Genomic DNA, 21,485 nt, shown 5'->3' on the forward strand with positions numbered 1-21,485 from the left:
GTCACTACCTAACTACATTAGCCTCGGATTCGGAAATGCATCTGTGTCGGCGGAAAAATCAGACATACGATGATCTAGAATTAGTTAAAAACGTATTATTTATTTTACATATTTTTAATAGTGTTTTTAAAAAGTACAATTTTTAAACAATTAAAAGTTTAATATATATTATAGATAAATAGATATGTGGACACTTGCCTACTACAACTCAACTCTGCCAGTTTGGTAACCCATAGCAACCGAAAACAAAATAATATTTATTCTATTCAATTATTATAATTATGTAACGATCTGACTCAAATTATACTACCATAGTTGGTGACCCGTATTTATTAAGAATAGCAACCTTCAATGTTGCACGAATATGGAGTTTATATGTCAAAATTCTGAGCACCAGTAAGTTATCCAATGTGATGAAATGCAAGTAAGACATTTCACCTGTGATTTCAAGCGTTGTGCCGCATTCCGGTGAGTCAACATATTTCTGTCATAATTTCAGCGGATATATGTATCGTCTGCTGCGCCAATTTCTCTGATTTCAAGTACCAAGCAACTGTGTCACTATATACATATTGATTATTTTTCTATACATATTATTATTGTGCATATTTGATTTATCTAAAGTGGTTGACAATGATGCTGCTTCACAATTTGCGCAAGTGGCAGTTAAACCACCGCCTTTTTGTCGCCGAGACCCACTGTTATGGTTCATTCAATTGGATGCGCAGTTTAAATTGAGTCACATTACTGCCGACGAAACTCAATTTTATACAGCGATCGCCGCGTTAGAATCAGAGGTACTGCAATGAGCTCGTGAAATAATTTTGAATCTACCGGCGACGGACAAACACAAATCTTAAAAAAAAATTAATTAATTTCTGTTTATGAAGAATCCAAGACAATTAAAATCAAGCAGCTGTTGCACGATTTACAGTTGGGTGATATGAGGCCTTGTCAATTGCTGCCTAGGTCACCTAACGGATAACATTCTTAAAATATTATGGGTTAATAGACTCCCATCTAACATGCAAACCATTTTAGCGGCCAGTAGCGAGCAACAAAAATCTTCTCGAAATCACTGATAAAATTCACGAGCTGGCCATTCCAGCGCAAATACACGCAATGCAGGCTCGTGGTCCAGGTATTGTGGCGTTACAGGCTCAAATTGATGATTTGTCCAAACAGGTTGCTCAGTTAGTAGCTATCCAAGCTGAACCTTTTCAGCTCAACCGCTCAACATCACGTGGTCGAAATACACGTCGTAGCCCACTGAGGAAACTTTATGAAAGCTCTCCTCCGGGTATTTGTTTTTACCGCCACAAATTTGGAAACAAGGCAAACAAATGCCGCCCACCGTGTCGTTATAACGACCAGGGAAACGAGAAGGGCCGTTGCTCGAAGTCGTCAACGACAGCGGACGGAATTTTGCACGCCTTTTCGTCATCGAAAATAATTCGGGCTTAAGGTTTCTTGTAGACATCGGGGCTGATGTTTCTGTCGTTCCACCACATTTTCACGAAGAAAGGCGTCTTACCATGATATACTTTATATAGCAAATGGAACTTCTAGTTGAACTTATGGTGAACGCCTGATATCTGTTGATTTAGTATTGCGCCGCAACTTCCAATAGCCATTCATTATTCCTATTTTTTCAAGTCCTATTATTGGCGCTGACTTTTTACAAAAATTTTCTGTGTTGTCGATCTTAAGAATCGCTGTTTGATAGATTCCACAACCAACTTAACTTATCCGGGAGTAATTCGCAATAGTTAAGATTCGAGTATTAAACTAATTTCGGGTAACTCCCCATGGCATCAACTTCTCAGAGAATTCCCTACAATCACGCGCCCAGTTATGGGTATTTCCGAACCCAAGCACGATATACTACATTATATTGAAACTAACGGACCTCCAATTGCCGCTAAAGCAAGACGGTTACCTTCGGACAAGCTTAAAGCCGCCAAAAAGGAATTTCAATACATGTTGGAACAGAGAATTTGCCGTCTTTCAGAAAGTTCAGGAGCCAGTCCGCTCCATCTAGTTCGGAAAGGAAATAATAAGTGGCGATTACCACCGGTTAAATGCAACTACAATTCCTTATCGTTACCCAGCCCCGCACATTCAAGACCGTATGCAAGTTTTAGAGGGAAAAGCTATTATTACAACCCTTCATCTTGAGCGGGCGTATCACCAAGTACCCGTTAACCCAGCTGATATTCCAAAAACTGCGGTTTTTGACGCCTTTTGAACTATTTAAGTTTCTGGTCATGACTTTCGGCTTATGCAGTGCTGCTCAAACGTTCTAACGCTTCATGAATCAGGTGTTAATCGGCCTCGACTTTTGTGTACCTTTTTTTAATGACGTCTTAATCGCCTCCTCTTCAGAGCAAAAACACCTATCACATTTTAGAACAGTTTTGAACGTTTTCAAAGGTACGGTGTCAGTCTTAATCCTTCCAAATGCGTTTTTGGCCAACCAAGAGTATCCTTTCTTGGTCATGAAATTTTCGCCGATGGCGTTCGACCCCTTCCAGAGTCACCGCTATCCGCGATATGCCCGAACCATCTACAGTGAAGGACTTAAGAAGATTTCTTGCTATGCTCAATTTTTATTGACGTTTCTTACCTCATGCAGCAACCATACAAGCACCTCTAAATTCTTTTTTGGTTGGAAGAAAAAAAAGATAAACGTGTTATAACCTGGACCACAGAATCTCGCGAAGCGTTGCAAAAGTGTTTTAATTTCGGCAACAAATCTGTAGTATCCTTCCGCATCTAAGCCATTATCACTCTAAGTTTATAAGGTATTTCTCCCGCTTACCTAGCATGCCTTCGTGGTGTAGTAGTTCTGCACGCTGGGCCGGTATTCCAGAGGTCCGCGGTTCGGTTCCCGGCAAAGGCGGTTGCTAATTTTTCAATCTCTCTTGCTTCCAAATATCCTAATGTCTCTACAGTGGCGCCCGAACTAAAAAGGTGTTGGATGAGGATTCTGCGCGTCCAAGATTTGGTGACTGGGTCCCCTAAAAACCTCAGTTGCCCTTTAAAAAGGAGAGTATATAAGGTACTTCTCCCGCTTTCCTAGCATGCCTTCGTGGTGTAGTGGTTCTGCAGGCTGGGCCGGTACTCCAGAGGTCCGCGTTTAGATTCTCGGCGAAGGCATTGCATAATTTTCATCTCTTCTGCTTGCGGTTTTTCGCAGGGAAGACGCGGACTTAAATTATTAGATATCCGTTATATTGAGGGTTCGCAGAATATTGTTGCAGACACCTTGTCTCCTATTGAAGAAGTAGCGAGAGCCCAAAGATCAGTCAAGTGATTGTTATTTTAGTATAGTGAAAATGTCAGGACATAACAAGAAAAACAAACGTAAAATAAAGTATCATGGTTTATCATCAGCTATATGCCCAATACCTCACTACTCAGCGGAACTCCTAGTGACAGTTTCCAAGAATTAACCTCTTTGGAAATACAGTAATATGATTCTGGTGGACACCGAATTGACCCCAACGACGAAGATCTTGAAACTGAAAATGATTCCATTCATAAGGGATTTGACCAGCATGAGTTGAATGAATTGGTCCGACATTAGAACTAACCAAAAAAGTTTCAAAGCTCTTAGAATCAAGACTGCATGAAAAAAACGTGCTTGAAAATGGATCTAAGCTATCTACTTTCGATCAAGATAAGTGTCTCTCTGCAATACTTTCGATGTGATGATGGGTTTTGTGTATTGCCATAACGTACAGTTTAACGGAACAGTTGGGAATTTCAGCTTATAACGCACCTTAATGGAGACTGTTCATCCATAGTTCAAAGCGGATTTTGAAGTATGTCGTCCTTCCCAATGGAAATTTATTTGGTGCAGTCCCAATAGGCCATATGAAGACATTAAGAGAGTCTGAGGTGTTGCAATATCACATGCACAAATGGAACTTAAAATGTGCTCACCTTAAAATGGTCTGCTTCCTTCTTGGCGAGCAACGCGGATATACCAATTATTCTTCCTATGTATGTGGAATAGAAGAGCTTCTAAGAAGCATTGGGTGCAGTCGAATTATTTGTATGAACAAATTTTAACCAGCAGTAACCATATACAGAGGCACTTCGCACATTTTTAGACGATTTTCTTAAGCGGTAATAAAAAATCGTTTGCTGCAAAAGAAGTAATTGCAATTGTACTATGTTTTTAAAAGTCAAAATTATCGTCTGTGGTTTGAAAGTTTTGTTTTTATTCAAAATGGCGAATTTAACAAAGCAGTGGTTCGAAGGTTACATTTACGCTCTTTCCGAAGAGAAATATGCATACTCCGTTATCCAAAAACGATGTGAGAGTCATGGTTTTGTGATATCTAAAGCGTCGATAGGTAATATCATCAACAAGAAAGGAAAAAAAACGTCAAATTGGAGCCTCAATTGGGACAAAAATTCCAAGCAAGTATCCAAGGAAAAAACGGACATCTTCGACTATTGCAAAGGTACGTTGTTTAATGTTAAAAGAAAATACCCCTAGTCAAAGGACAGTTGCAAAATCGTTAAAATACTCGGTGTCCACTGTAAACAAAATGATAAACGTTGATTTAAATCTTAAGAAAGCGAAAAAACGCAATGTGCATCGTCTTCTTCCAAAGCATATCGCTCAACGCAGGACACGCTGCAGAATTCTATATGAGAAACACTTATCCAAAGAAAAATGGAAAACAATTGTCACAATAGATGAAGCATGGGTTTATTTAAATGATTGTAACAAAAAAAGAGCCATTTATTATCATAAGAGGGGAGAAAAAAATTAAGTACATGGTTCAAAGAATCGAAAGAAAGTTTTCTAAGGGATTCATGATTGTTGCTGGTTTTTCTTATAATGGCAAGTTAAAAATAAAGAGAGTGCAAAAAAGTCAAGATTAACTGCAAATACTATCAGGAACATATTTTATCGCCAATTTTGCTGAATTAAATACCATCGCTTTACCCATCTGTGAGACTCCATCAGGACAAAGCTAGCAGTCACACATCAAAATTCACTGTAAATTTCCTAAAAGAAATTGAACAAAAAACTGGTATCAAGGCCATACCCTTCACTGATATCCCTACTAAATCTCCCGATGTGTCACCTATGGAATTTTGTGCTTTCAGATTTTTAAAAACTGCATTATCCAAATGTTGTCCCAAAACCCTAACAGGACTCTGGAAAGCTGTTCGGGAGGAATGGGATAGAATACCTCTTCTGCCACTTCAAAAGGCATTATTATCCTGGAAATTGCAGTGTCGAAAGATAGTTCAGAATAAGGGATGTCAAATAGAACATTTAAAACACAAGAATTTTATGTAATTTAGTTTTGTGAATAAAATATACATCGTCTAAAAAATGTGTGAACAGACTCTGTATAGTCTTTATATAAATAAACTCTTCTTTATAAAAAGTATATTTGGTAAGTTTTCCTTTTTCTTTCCTTTATATACATATTTTGTATGACTGAGACAAAGAGAACGTATCCTCTAACTTAAAACGTTGACGGGGTAGACAAACTCTGAGGTTATATTTCGATTCAGAAGCCAAATGTTAGTCAAAAATAAATGGCAGATCTAAGACAACGAAATTGCTGTTCCCCAGTGTAATTGCTGACGACAACATGGCTACTGCTCACGAACAGAATGCATAATTTGAAGTGAAGGGAGAACTCACTAAAAGCTGTGTGCAGGAATTACTGATTTCTCAAAGGAAAATACATTTTCGAAATGACTTAACATCATATTTAAAAGCTCTTACTTGTTGCTGCGCTTTCCATACAGTAACAAAAGTAAAGGTGTCGGTTGAAAGGATCCAACGTTGATAAGCCACGTATTTACCCTAGAGGAGAAGAAACGCGAATAGCATCTGCGTGAATACCTTCACGCTCTACTCCAATTTATTAGATATTTTATATCTCACAGTATAATATTTCAGTAGAAATTATGGTAGAATTGTTTTGTACCGTACAGGGAGATGTAAAAGTATGGGAGACACCAGCCATGTACCATGGATCAACTGTTAATGCTTTCCCATATTAACTATCCCTTAAAAAATGCAAACTTTTTAAAAGTTTACAAAGAAAGGTTGAAGAAATGAACATCTGAAGCTTTCCATAGGGTTTAGAGTTTATCTATTATGGTACGTCGTGTAGTCTTGCCGTACAACCTGCATCCAGCATTTATTAAAAATAATAATTTAGGACTTACTGAGATTGATATACAATTTCAGCACAATTCGAATTTCACAAATTAGAATGAGAAGAGATGTTTGATGTAACAAAAATAACAATTAAACATATTAACAGATAAACATAATGAGATAAGTAATAATAGGTACTAGGTACATGGTGTTATAATTAACTGTACCATAAATACTATGAAATAACCACGGGGTCAAATCGTTTGAAAATATCGTATGAAAACACCGTGAGTAAGAATCTGAGACCTCAGGGATTTGGGAGTGTAGAAACTGTACAAGATACCAGCACAATTTTATAAAAAGGTGCTTAAAATGGTATGCTGGAGCAGGTTATTACAGTTTATAAAGTTCGCAAGTGGAATCGTTTTGAACACATTGACAGGAGGTAAAAGTTCATTAAATTTATGCAGCATGAGAAATTGGTGCTAGGCCGTAGGAAAAGAATCATTGCATAATCTTTTGAAACTTGGGATACTAATGATTATCTTTAATTAGAAACCTTTGGAATGCCCGGAGATCAGTATATGGGGGATTTTATGGGATTATCCTCAGTTAAGGGGCATGAGAAAGTGTAATGATTAGGAATTCCCTGTTTTTCACATAAATACACAGTCCGCCAGGAATTCCCTGTTTTTCACATAAATACACAGTTAGTCAGAAAAATGTATACACTGTTTAAGGGCGAAACAACCTATATATCATATATCTTCATTACATTTAATTATTGTTCAAACATGTGTTACAAACCTTCAAGTAAGCATATATTTACATTAGATGTTCAAAATGTTGGCGTTTGGCTGCCAACACCTAACAGAACGACGAGCGGTCGCTGCAGCTACAGCGGTCAATGTGCCAACGGAGACCGATGCACGTGCTACTGTAATCTTCTAGCAAAAGTTCTCGAGCGTGCACGGCTTACTTCGATACATTTCATCTTTCACAGTTCTCCACAAGAAGAAGTCCAATGTCCTTGCAGATTGCCATCCAGGAAAGCTCGTACTTCTAGGTGGTAATGGGGTGGGGGCCCAGTCTTGTTGGTAGAAGATCTCATCGTCTTCATAAAGCGCATGTACTCCTGGTAGAATTAATGTACGTAACACTGCAGGCATGCTTCCCCATTTACAATACCATCAAAGAAGCAGGGTCTTATCAAACCCCGAGCTGTAAGTCCACACCAGACAGAAACCCCTGTTAGACTGACTAACTTATCAACATGGGCGTGCGGATTTTTCGGTGTCCAGTAGACACAGTTATGTCGATTGACTCTTCCATTTAGTTTAAACCGGGCCTTATCTGACCACACTACCTTCGTCACAAACTGTTCATCGTTAGTTACCATTTGCTGATACCGTTCACAAAGTTTCATTTTACCTTATGAATCGTTATTATTAATGGCATGCAGTAATCGCGGAATGTAACATTTCCACTTAGCGTTTATCAAATTCATCGTACACATTTAGTGCTAATTTCATTTTACCTTATGAATCGTTATTATTAATGGCATGCAGTAATCGCGGAATGTAACATTTCCACTTAGCGTTTATCAAATTCATTGTACACATTTAGTGCTAACTCCCACCTCCCACGCACTTTGCGTAGCAAACTTCTGTGGTGATGTTTCAAACTTTTTCAACACGACAGCCGACGAAGCAGGACTTGTTGCTGCAGGCGTTCTTTCTGATCTTCCTTGAATATCGCAAAGCGTTCCAAGCGCCTCAAACTTCTAAACAATGCGTTTGATTGTTAGGCGAGTAGTTGTTCAGTATCAAACGTCCCTTTCCACTGACCTAACGCTGCACTTCCATGGCATTCCTAAACCTGATAAAACACTTCAAAACGTACTTACGCTGCTCGAACGTCAAGCGTGCTTCTGCCATTTTCTTATCTCGTGCTGACAGTGCCGACATCTATTGGGCGAAAAACGATGCTACATCATACTAAAATTTCAGCAGTTGTCAATGCCAGTATCCTGATACAGGGTGACAAAGAGTGAATGCATTTTTCTGGCGGACGCTGTAGATGCCGGAATTTGCAATATTATTTGCATAGAAATATGTGAAGAGTCCGTGCCCTGTGTTGTCTTTCTCATCAGCGTTAAAGAGTGCGATGTTGTCAATCTCATTATTCTTTTTTTTTCTATAACGCAGCTAGAATGGAATATATTTCAGATTTTTTTTTAAATATTTATTGTCGGTGGCGCGTATTCTGTCCACCAATGCAAACCAATGGCGGCCAAATTTTATGTCATTAAGAGCGCATGTTAGAATTCAGGAACGGAGCGCCGCAATTAGATTTTTCAAGGCCAGAAGTCCACATTTACATCATTTTAAAAATAATCAGACAGTTTTCAAATGGATCCATCCCGGGGGTCGACGTAGAGAACTCTGCGAAGCTACTGGCTAGGATCTGTACCTAGGCAGTCTCGGCCACGGGGGTATAAAATTTATGAACTTGGTGGTTCTGAAGGCTCTGGGAAAGGTCACTTATTGGCCGGCCTCGGAGTCTGGCACGTCCTAGCGCGGCGTGGTGCTAGTAACCCGGGGTCGCTGGGTAATGTCCCGCTGCGACGGGCTCGCCCGAGCGACTGGCAGGAGCATTAGACGACCGGTGCTGCCTGGTGACGTATCCAGGTGGTGCGCGGCTCTGCTGGAGGGTAATAGTGGAGGTTGAACCTCCACGACGTGCCCAAAGGCAGAGTCGACCTGTAGTGAGATTTAGTTACTCGGAACAGGGAAGCCGAAACCCATAGTTTTCAAATGGAAAAGAAACGCCTGATACTAAGCAATCATTCAATGATTTTTTGTCTTCAGTATGTGATGATAGGACGAAAACTGCGCGAAATTTTATGGTGTTTTTTTTCTCGAATTACAGTTTGATGTAGTAAAAAGTACTGTTTTCTGTTTTTAAATACGGCTATTCTTCCGATATATCTTCTTCTAAGTGTTGATCTATCACAGCTTTGTAATGCTCGTGAAAATTTGGATTTTTCTTAAATATGGATCACAATGACTGAAACAGTTTTTCCGCTACCACAAAATGATGCCGTAATTTCCCTGCATGCTCGTTCCATGGCAAGCAAGGTTTTCCTCAAATTTCACCTATCCTCGAAATTTTCTACACATGTAACATATATGTAACATAGTTTTCTCAGCTGCGACAGTCATCAAACTTGTTAGAAATTCCCAAAGCTTCCAGTTGCCATAAATTTCTCTTCAGTTCGGTAGTCAAATCAATATCTAAATTATTTTTAACTTGTATCAAATTCTGTATGATATTAAATGTTTCTAACTCTTCCTGTAAAGCATCCATTAATTCATCTATAGAGCATCCACAAGCAAATCTAACTTTTAAAGATTTTCTTTACAAAATTGTATGGAATCAGTGAAAGTATTAAAAAATTTTAATATTTCTATGGCGAATCCTGCTTTATAGTAACATTCCTAGTTGGGCAGGATAACCGCCAGCAGCGTTTCTCAAACACATAATCTTTGGGTAAGCAGATCTGCGATCATATCGAAGCTTTTGCAATATTAGAGGCTTAAGATTCCGGTTCGTTGGAATTCACTTAAATAATGGTGCTTGATATCTATACGTTTTGTTCTCGAACACGTCTTCATTCCATGGGAGAGTTTGGTACATCTTAACAGAGAGCCAATGATAATCTTTGTTTTAATCCTAAATGTTTTAATCCAGCAACTGTGCCTCTTTGTATAGGATTTTAACCCTCCTCACCGAGTGGCTGCTCTCATACTTTCCTAAGATTGCCTCCCCCAAATAGATAAAAAAAAAAAAAAAAAAAAAAAAAAAAAAAAAAAAAGCTCAATGATTAATAACATTTGTACTTCATACTCACTAAGTACATGTGACAAATTGTATAAAAAGTACTTTCGTATGACAAGTACTTACAATGAATTTAATGAATTTAAAATATTATTCGTGGAATCGCGAGAGTCCAGCCGCTCCTGAATTTTGCCGCCTGCGTACTTTTACGCGCGGCAATTCTGCTAGGAACGGCCCTGACTTTCAGGGTTCAAAAAACCCCTTAAACCAGAGGTTCTCAACCAGTGGTACGCAAGAGATAAATAGGTAGTACACAAAGAAGTAAAGTATTTTTAACTATTAAATTCAAAAATTAAAACCTCAACACCTTTTCTTTTTTCTCTCTTCTTCTAATTTTTTTCTAAATTTATGCGATTTCACTTTGTTCAAGGTCAATAGCCGCATATAGACTTTAACAAGATGCGAACGATCTGTCTGCATGGCAGTTTTCGTGGTTCTTCCATGTTGTACGTTTCACAAATATTCTTTTAGCCGTAGACATAACAAAATTTAAGCGAAAATCAAAGCGAGCAATGGCAACACTGTGGAGAAAAAAAAAAAAAAACACATTTGTATATCCAGCGCGCGAGACAGAGTATCGGAAATTCTAAAGATATGCTCTTTTAAATATATTGGGATATTGCTATTTTAATTGAATTTTATTGTTTAAATGCGGAGAACGTGATATTTAATAAATAAAGGTAACACAGAAAACATTAAAAAAATGCTCCTTTGGGCGTAATACAAAGTCTGAAGGCTTTCAGATTTTTTTTTTAATATTTCTATTCAGAAACTGAAAAATAATCATTGTAAAATGTAGTGGTGGTACTAAAGGTTTTCAATTTTTGTTTAGATGGTACGCGTTAGTGAAAAGGTTGAGAACCGCTGCGCTTAAACTATATAACTTTTCTTCCCCATTAATGATTTTATGAATTTCAAATAAAAGCTTTTATTATGAAAAAAATTATTCTTACTTTTGACGCACGACGACTGTTATCAATAAAATGTTCAATTGAAAGTTTATTTTCGAACAACGAAAAATCATTCTTTAGCTGTCTAGTGCTGCCATCTATTGCATTTAACGCAGCAGCTAAAAGCGAAGCTATAAAAAGAACTTTCTAAGTTAAAGCTCGCAAAAAACAGTTTTAGCTCTTTTATTTACAAAAATAATAAGCATATTTTTTGAAACCATCGAAAATGGAAGATTAATAAGCTTTTTTAAATATATACTTATCTGGTAAATTTAAGTTGTTTTATCTTTACACTTTAGATTTTTTGTTTTCCAAATCATTTTTAACTATTTATTTGCATATTTTTAAACTGAACCCTTTTAAGTACTTTTATGTGCTGCCATCTAGTACGGAGTGGAAAAACTAGTAAAAAAGTGTCTCATGAGTAGTGCTGCCATGTATTGCATTTAATGTACACTGCTGTTAGAATTAATAAATTACGTTAAGAAGTTTGTAATTCTAATTCTTTTTTTTTTTAATGTTGTATGAAAGGAGAGATAAAAATAACTTTTATCTCTCCTTTCATACAACAGTCTGTTTGTAGATTTACATAATTATTAAATCAAATATTAACAGGAAATTTTCAAAAGAATAATAGAGATAGGCCCTGTTGATATGAACGGTAAAATAACTGAGTTTTTTAGTTTATTAATTACGGTAATCAGCTGAATTTCTGCAGAACTTGAAGGCTGTCTTTTGTTTATTCATGTATGATAGTTTCAGACGTACACTGAGAAATTTGTTATCAGTCTTAAATTTTATGCGGCATCATGTAATAACATGCAAATGTTTCGTAAGCATTTGTGGTATATCGAGGATTAATCAGTACCTCCGTGTTAATGGAGAACTTTGGCGTTAATTTGATACAGTTAATTTTTCTTTGTTTTGAGTGGGAAAAGTTTGGCAATTCCTTTTAAAATAGCTTCGAAATGTTTCTTACTCTGAGATATAAATTTCTGCCGTCACATTAACTCCATTGAGGAGGACTTCCTGTATCTTCCTGTACTCCTTTCTTTCCTATTCAAACATTCTGTAGAACGCCATACCCGCTCGATATTTTGCATACGAACTCGGAATGTACGAGAATGTTTGCAAAGTTGAATTTGTGGTTCAATTTGAAAAGGTCGAAGCCCACTTTGGTATTAATGTATGAAAGCAAATACCTTGGCGCAGTCTGGCGAATTTTTACAGAAGAAATGGTAAAAATTAATTATCGGATGCAAGTTGTCAACTTTCGTTACTCAAAAAAAAAAAAAAAAAAAAAAAAAAAAACCTCAAAATATCAATATTTATCGTAAGTTCGCGAACAATATCACTATATCAAAATAAAACACACTTTAAAAATTTAAAACACAAATTTATATAATTAAATAAGGATTTTGTGCGAGATTAAAAAATAAAACACTTACTTTTTTGTGACATCTAAGTTTTAGAGCTGTTCTTCTCTCCATGTACACATCGATCTGTTTCCACTAAAAAAAATCAGAAAACTGCACGAACTCGGCATTGCAATCGGTAATCTAACAAACGCATCTCTTCGTTATTCTACCTAGCAATTTAGCGGCAAAATACTGTATTTCTCCAGAAATTTTAACGCGGTTTTCTCCGCTGTCAGAAAATTCCACAATGAATATTATGGAGACACAATTAAAATTGAGTACTTATGTATTAATGCGACCACCTTGGCTCAGTTCTGCGATTTTCGTCATTAAAAAAAATTGCCAAACTATTGATATTTATCGCAACTGAGCAAACATTATCAACATATTAAAAGAAAACAATGTTTAGCAATTTAAAATGAAAATTTTAATTATTAAATAAGGATTATATGATAAATGAAAACGTAGAGTATTTACACTTTTCGCAAAACCGTTCAGTAATTTTTTTCATTATTTCTCTGTGTCCCTATCAAACTGTTTTTGCTTTAAAAAAAATCACAGAATTGCACACGCTCGACAATGTGATTTGGCTGTGTATCAAACATATCTCATTGTTATTTCCTTTAGCGATTTTGTGGCAAAATACTCTATTCCTGCAGAAATATTAATTTATTTTCTTCCGTTGCAGACAAATTCCATAAGCACTTATTTTTAAATTAAGTTTAAGGCAAAAATAAAAATCTTTGGGAATACAACAAAAGGAACGCATATGAAAATGGCGATATTGCGTGACTGAAGAACTTCTTTTCAGCATGGTTGTCTGAAAAGCAATTATGCGCATGCTTGCCAGGGTTGGCGACATTTTAAAAACTTGGTGACTTTTACTAAGGTGGTTGCGATAATACGTACGTACCTAAAATTGTAATTCTAAACTATGTTTGTATTTACATAAATGTGGTGTGGATGTTTTTTCAAGATGGTACAGTTAGGTATTTGAAAATAACATACTTTGAATTCTAAACTATGTCTGTATTTGCAGGCATAAAGTACATACAATATGGTCAAGATGTTATTTGAAGGTTATAAAGCCAAGTATTTGAAATTAGTAATAAACTCTACGGAAGAAGGTATTTAACTGAAAAATCTGAATTGTAATATTTTAAAAAATGGCAAAGTTCAAGGAAAATTGCGGTTTACGAAGTAACAGAAACAATTCTCACTTCGTCATTTGTAAAAAGGAATCAGATAACACATCTGAAAGTGAATTTACAGATGTCTTGTTAATTAATGAATGTGAAAACAGAAAAAAAGAGCTCCAAAAGTCTAATGACGGAAGAGAATTTTAAAAGAAATTAAATGTATCTTTCAAGGTAAATGGCTTATTACAGATGGGAAAAACTATCCTGTGAACAAAATAAATCCGACAATCCAGCATGCAGTAGTTTGGCACATCCGATATTAGGCCTTCAGTTTGTCTAAATTTTTACCTAGCGCTAGTAGCATTTCATTCGGGAATATTAAAAAACTATTAAAATGCTTCATGACTTTTTGAACTTTGACCCTTTGTACAAAACTTCACGTGAATGTAAAATAAAAGTATGTAAATCAGCTTTATAATTTAATTTAGTAAAAGCCTCTTAATTCTTCATTTCTAATCTGGATATTTCCTCTCTATACCAAAAATAATATTTTTTCTGTACTGCACCATTTCTAAATTAACATGTCACATGGCTTGCGTAAAGCTGATGACGTAGATAATTCGAAACTTGAACTCAAAATTTTCAGAACTGAACCCTTTTTTACCTAAACCAAAACCTTCTCTTGGTGAGCTTCCATTCTGGATAACTGCGCTACTTCGCTGTGCTCGCTTCCTATCGTAACAGTTAATATCAACAATGGTGTGTGTGGTGTATTTAATTATGGCAAAGCACACGAGGGCTATCTGCCTAAAGGGAGGGATGCCTTTCGTGGAGGACTTTCTAAGGGAAATTGGCTCGTATACACGTTACACATGGGGAAAACCACGAAAACGCCCATGCAGCCAGCCCGTTCGCGGGATTCGAACCTCAGACCGAACTACCAGTGTTCAGCGTCTTTACCGCTCGGCCGCTGGTGGGCTAATATCAACAATGTAAATGTTCTAAAAATGTTCAGGCACGATTAGAGTGCCAAGTGAATTGTGACCACAAATGTCAGTTTAAATAAAAACGAACTTAATCTGCCTCGACTGCTAAGTTTCTTAGTAATTATGAATTCAACATTTTAGCATTTTATGCAATAAGGATTCTTTCTCTTCAGTACAGACTTACGTTCCAAGCTATTAAATATCTACGCCATTAGTATTTCTGCGTTTCTTCGTCTCAGTGTTCCTACATACGTACTTCTAAATTTGGTTTTATTTCATGTATATATCGCTTACATAGAAAATATTTCCCAAACTTGATAAAATTTTTCATAAGGAAATTAAGAGACACATGTGACTTCCACAAAATATTGAATGTTATTAATCTATTAGAAAAATATGAAAACAGAACTGTTATAATGAAAGAATTAGAGCTGAAATAAATGGGGCTAAATATGGGGGTAAATGGGGCTAACGAAAACATTGAGACTAAAAATGCCCACTAGCGGCCGAGCGGTAAAAATCCCTGAATACTGGTAGTTGGGTTCGGGGTTCGAGTACCTTCGAACGGGCGTTTTCGTGGTCTTCCCATTATGTAATGTGGATACAAGAGAGTTTTCCTTAAAAAGACGTTCACGAGGAAAGACTTTGAGTCTTTACTGCAAAACTTTTATAAAGAATTGCGCCAGTTATTGTCCCAAGCAAAAATCGCCCGTGTTTTAATTGTATCTAGTATATATTAAGCAGCAACAAAAATTCTTCCAATTAATATTTTTATTTAATTACAGCAATATTTAGGTTTGTTTTAATTGCACATACTTTCTTAATCTGAATTGTACTTAAGATACTTTTCCCATGTAAAAGTTATCTTTGTGGAAAGCGATTTTGCGAAAGCGATTTATTGTATTTTAAGGCAAAAACTCTAAAAATATAATTAAATTTTGAATAAATATATTATCTAATAAAAGTCAAAATAAGTCAAAATCCACGTAAGTCATTATCTGACTCTTTAATTTTATAGAACACAATATTTTTTTTTTTTTTTTTTTCATTCTTCGGTATATTCGATTATGCCAAAAATGCGTTGTTGAGTAGTTTTACACATAATCTACTTTATTTGGTAATCTGGTATTTTTGAAAGCCCCAAAGTACCGAATTTCTGCTGAAAACAAAAACGCATCCGGATAAATTTGATTTAATTAAACTTTAGTATCTTTTCCAGCACTGCTAATTCATTTTAATATCTTGCTCATTTTCGTATTTTCTGAGATTCTTTGCGTCGAACAAAATTGTCAAACACATCTTAACTGAATGTACTTCTAAATTTCTAATTAGTGTGAAATATCAATACTGAATCCAATTGTCTTTAGTTTGTTTCATAGGAAAATATTTATCGTTTTACAGACTGAATTTCTAGTTAGTGTGAGATTACTAATTTTATCAATACAGAATCCAATTGTTTTTATCTTGTTTCATAGAACAATATTTGTCGTTTTGCGGACTAAATTTCTAATTAGTGTGAGATTACTAGTTTTATGAATACTGAATCGAATGTTTCATAGGAAAATATTTGTCGTTTTGCAGACTACATTTCTCGTTAGTGTGATATTGCTAATTTTATCAATACTGAATCCAGTTGTCTTCAGCTTGTTTCATAGGAAAATATTTATCATAGAAAAGTATCCGAATACTAGAAATTAGCGTGAAAATGTATTCAGAAAATATGCATATATCCATCTTGCCAAAGTGTGCGGAAGACATTTGCTATGCAACCTCCTCACAAACATATTCTGGGCGAAGAAAAATGATTACCATCTGCCACTGGAAATCTTCCTTGCTCAAATTAGATTACGCATGACATATAATTAAGTAGGTGATTATTTCAATCTTCCACGAACCTGCCAAATAGGACGAATGCGGTGCCAAATTAATGAAAATTTTGTAATGTTAGGCCACCACAGTTACTCGATATTAAATTAATCTTATGAAGACTGCCGTATTTAGAATCAACGAAAGGAAATCTGAAAACTGAAATTCAAATCTCAGACTAGTTTCTTTTCGCATCGGATTTGTTCTGCCAAATATTTCGCTCATAACAAGTTTTAAATTGAATTCTTCTTTTAAAAAACCCTCAGCAAAATATAATTTATACTATTCTTGCGAACTAAATTCTATGACGATCGTAATCCATATCCATCAGTTTCTTCCTTCAAGCAGTCAGAAAATTATTTCTTGAAGGAATAAAAAATCACAAAATTTATTGAGAGCAAAACGAGTAATAAGCTGCAGAAAAATCCCTATAACCAGTTAACGTAGTAAATTATGTTATTTCTCGCTTTACGCAAGTGATCAGTTAGCTAATGCAATTTTTTTTTAATGTCAAGAGCTAATTTGTTGCCAAATTACAGCCATAAATTTGTTCTAAATCTAGCAATTATTTAACTAAATAAAAGAGACTCCTTATTGCACTTGCAGAACACTGTACATAATGGAAAACTAACAGTAACTAACTATACAAATAATGAAACACTATACATAACAGAATTTTTTAATAAAGAGTTATACAATATTTTGAATGCAAATATATTTTCAGAAAGTAATGCATTTTATCAGATATGAAAGATAAGAAAATAAGAAAAGTATTTGTCAAGCTACACAAATTCAGATTTTTAATAAAAAGTAAAAATCACATTTTTATTACACAGTTTGATTTAATCTGGTTCTTCTTCTTCTCCTTTTTTCTTGGAAGGGGGGTATGAATCAAATCTTGAAATTAATTTTTGCCTCTCTTTTTTTCAAACCAATTTTTAAAAAATTTTTCTAACATACCTATTTACAGAGGCATTCCAAAATTTCTTAGGAATTGTTTCAGTTCAATATAGTTACTTTTTATTTGTAAGTTTTTCTAGCAGATTTGTTTAAGGGGCAAACTAATCATGATATAGACCGAAAACTAATCTTGGTTTGGTTTATTTGATAATGGCAAAGCACTCGATGGTTATTGGCCTAAGGAGAAGAAAGACTTCGTGGAGGACTTTCTGAAGAAAATTGGCTCATGGGTAAAATCACGAAAACGCCCATGCAGCCACACCACAAGACCACAACACTGTAGGCCAGGATTCGAATTCCAGACTGAACTATCAGTGTTTAGCGACTTTATCGCTTGACCGCTGGGGGGGGAGAGGGCTGAAAACTAATCTTCCAAATGAAGGCTTTCGCCATTTCTAATAAAATGTGCCGAATTTTACCGGTTTCTCTTTCAATGCTTCGTGAGAATGATTTTAAATGATGATGTAATGAGAGTTCTAAATCAAATAGAAATTTAAATGAAATGAACGAAATCTTTCACCAAGTTAAAAAGAATAATATTTGTATGTTCAAAGGTGGTGATTTTTTCCCTTTCATTCTACAGACGAAGATGTCTGAAATAAATTATATAAAAAAGGTTTTATACTAATGTAGAATATTATTAATTGAAAAAAAAATAATTTTTACCTACCACAATATTTTTTGATCATATATAGTTAAAGCAAAATTTCGGAACTCCCATTAGCAGTCCTATAATTAGGTTAAGAATGTTATTTAGATTTGGGTAAAGTACACGAGTGTTATTTACCTAAGAGAACGCGCGCCTTCACCGAGAATAATTGAAACCGGCAAAAAACAACGAAAACTCTCAGCCAGGCAGCCTGTTCATCAGATTTAAAAACGGGACGAACTACCAGTGTTTAGCGATCTGACTATTGGATTGCAGATGAGCCAGAGCCTTAAAAAATTCAAGGAATAATAGAAGTGATAATATAAAAGTGATACAGACTTAGTATATAAGAGGCTATGTTCAATTCACATAAATTCTTTGACAATTTTGATATAGAAATCGCCTTTCTTAACAGCCTAAGATGTTTATATTTAGTCACATACGATCAAAAGTATTATGATTGTTAAAACCGATTGCTGTATTTTTTTCTTTCTTAGAGAACACGTTCCAAACACTTTTCTATAGCAGACTGTAGGCATCAACTTCAATTATTGGCCACTCTTTTTAAAATAAGTGTGTTGTTCTTATTTCTTATAAATAATTTTTTTATAAATAGTTCTTATAAATAGTATTTGTTTTTATAAGTTAAAGATTAAGATGTTAAAAATTCAATGAAAAGGTGAATCATTATGCTTTTTTTATTCTATTTAAATAACCAACATAATAGATATATTTCTTACGCTTAGGAAATTTTTAACACATCCAAAATGAGCTGCTGGCGAAAGTATGTTTTCTCCCTGAAAGTATTAAGTTGCAGCATATACTTTTCTAGAAAATGTTTTTTTTTTTTTTTTACGTGTATGTGCTGTAACGGAAAAGATGCAATTAATTTTTACTTTTTAGGGCATTTTTTTAAAATTGTATAATCTAAAGTGTTTTATGTTTGTATTACAATAATTTCAGCGAAAAGGAGAATCAGTGTGTTATGAAATGAGAAATTCTTTCTGTTTGTGAGAAACAATTATTCTCATTACATTTTGTGAACCCAAAAGCTGGAATAAAATAAAATTATATATATATAAAAAGAGAGAGAGAGAGAGAGAGAGAGCTTCTTTTTCAACAGTATTAATCATGGCAAGCAAATGGTAGTCGTGAAATGGAAAGTTCGCAGTTCACCAAAATTTCGATAAAACCATCATCAGATATCGGAAATTTCACCACTAAATAAAAACATCACCAACTACCCAAACATCAGGTATTTCATGTTTTTTGTAAAACTGCAACTCAGACGCCTAAACTAGAGGTTCCCAACCGAGGGGGGGATTTCATACTTTCAGGAAGATAATGCGGTCAGCCTTTTATTTACCTAGTAAGTACTTAATTTTATTTATGAAGTATTTAGTTGACTGATTATACATATAATTTTTTTTTCAAATTTTGTTATTTATCAACTTTTTCTATACGTTCTTTTGTTTAATTTATGAAAAGTATTAAAAATAAGCTAAATCTAATTAAATGTATATATAGTTTTTGAGATTTGAAGAAGAGGGGTACAAATGATTGTCTAGCAACTGTGAAAAAAGTGCATAGGGCTGTAAGGATCTTAAGTTTTACTAACGTTTATTTTATTTTAAATCTTTACTATCACTTCTTATTTTCTACTTCCGGCCAGAATTATAAGCGTTAAGGTTTTTATGCAAAGTTTGTCTGGCGAACGCCAAGTATTTAAGTGTGGCCTTTTTGCCAAGCGAAAGAGAGGAAGCAGTGAGTTCGAAGCAGGCTGCTTACCTTAGAAGTTACGCAGTTGCTATTTGCCTTCCAGGCCAGAGGTTTTAATCCTCTTAATAAATTAAACGTATTGTAGTGTTCACAGTCTCTGTGCTACATACGCTTCCTGTTATTATAAGGCCAATCTTCCACGTGTGTTATTCTAAAGTTAAATTAGAGTTTAGTTTTATTTTTATACCTTTTATGTTAGACCCCGAGTGGAGGGTCATTGTATTCCGAAGTACGGAAGTCATTGTATATAAAGAAAAAAATAAAGGGTTTTGTATACCCTTCGTCTGTATCCTGTCTACTTACTACAATTAGTGAACATAGCTTTAGTAAGCTCTCTGTTCTTAGTCAGGTCCTTGTATGTTTCCGAAGAATGTTAGAAGAAACATTAAACCTGATAGTGGCGCCCGACGAAGAATAACCATGGCCGAATTTCAAGAAGAACCTGTGCTGCCTGCAGAAACGGCTCAGAATCCAGAAATGCCAGCTACCGCCCTGGAAGGATTTGGGTACATCGTCCAGACCATGCGCGCTTCGATGAAACCAGAAGCAACGTTTAATGGAAACTCACCGGTAACCAGTTTTTTGGAAAAATTGGATGACCACTTCATGCTCTACCCCGTGCACGAGTTTCAAAAAGTTACCTTAGCTACCAGCGCTTTGAGGGGCCAAGCGCTTAACTGGTTCAAATGTATCGGCAGAACTCTCTTGGGTCAAGCAGGAAGTCCCACCTATACTTATGAAAATTTCAAGACAGCCCTACTAAAAGCCTTCCCTGTTGTAAGGGATCGTGCGAAATTAGAAACGGAACTTTTTAGCATATATCAACAAAGAATCGACAACCTCTCGAGCTTTATTTTAAGAAAAATCCACGTTTTCAAGCTCTTGTATGGAAACCGTCCGGATCCTGAAATAATTCAAGTGATTTTGCCGAGGTTACTACCCCAAGTGCAAGACTTTATTGAATTAAGAAATCCGACTACACTGGAAAAGTTATTTGAGCTAGCAATCCAGTTTGAAAGTAGAAGAACGGCGGACGTCGAAAGAAGACGCCAATATCAACAGCGAAACCAATTTGGTACGCCAAGACTACAGCAAACTCAAGCATACGGCTACGGAGAAAAAGCGAATCAGTGGGCAAGGAAACCCGAGCATTCAAAAACAGCCGGCGAATGTCGACAGTTCAATAGCAACCCAGGAAAAAAGTCTCAAGGCCAGGGGAAAAAGAAGGAAAGCACGGAAAGGAAAAATAATTTAAACTAAAACGGATTTCTGCTGACGAGAGGGTGCGGAAATCCGAAGGCCACGAAAATCCCTCTTCCTACAAGTTAAATACAGTAATGGTGAAAAATTTGACTCTTCCGAAGATTGAAGTCTTGGTAAATAATATCCCGGCCACCGCACTCCTGGATACCGGCGCGCAGTGTTCCTGTGTGGCAGAAGTCTTTTTTAGAAAGTATTTTCGCAAATACCGCATATATAATGCGGATAATACGACAGTATTAGCGGCGCAAGGAAAAGAATGTAAGTGCGTAGGTAAAGTACCTTTATATATCCGTATCAAGGACGAACAAGTAAAGGTGATGTTTTTTATAGTAAAGAATTTGCAAGCACATTTAATCCTAGGAATAGACTTTCTTTCAGACGCACAAGCTACACTGGATTTTAATGAAGCGTCCCTTAGGCTGACAATGAA

Source organism: Stegodyphus dumicola, chromosome 10 (genome assembly GCF_044657685.1).
Source record: "Stegodyphus dumicola isolate Sdum_Otavi_A_Nest chromosome 10, ASM4465768v1".
NCBI lineage: Eukaryota > Metazoa > Arthropoda > Arachnida > Araneae > Eresidae > Stegodyphus > Stegodyphus dumicola.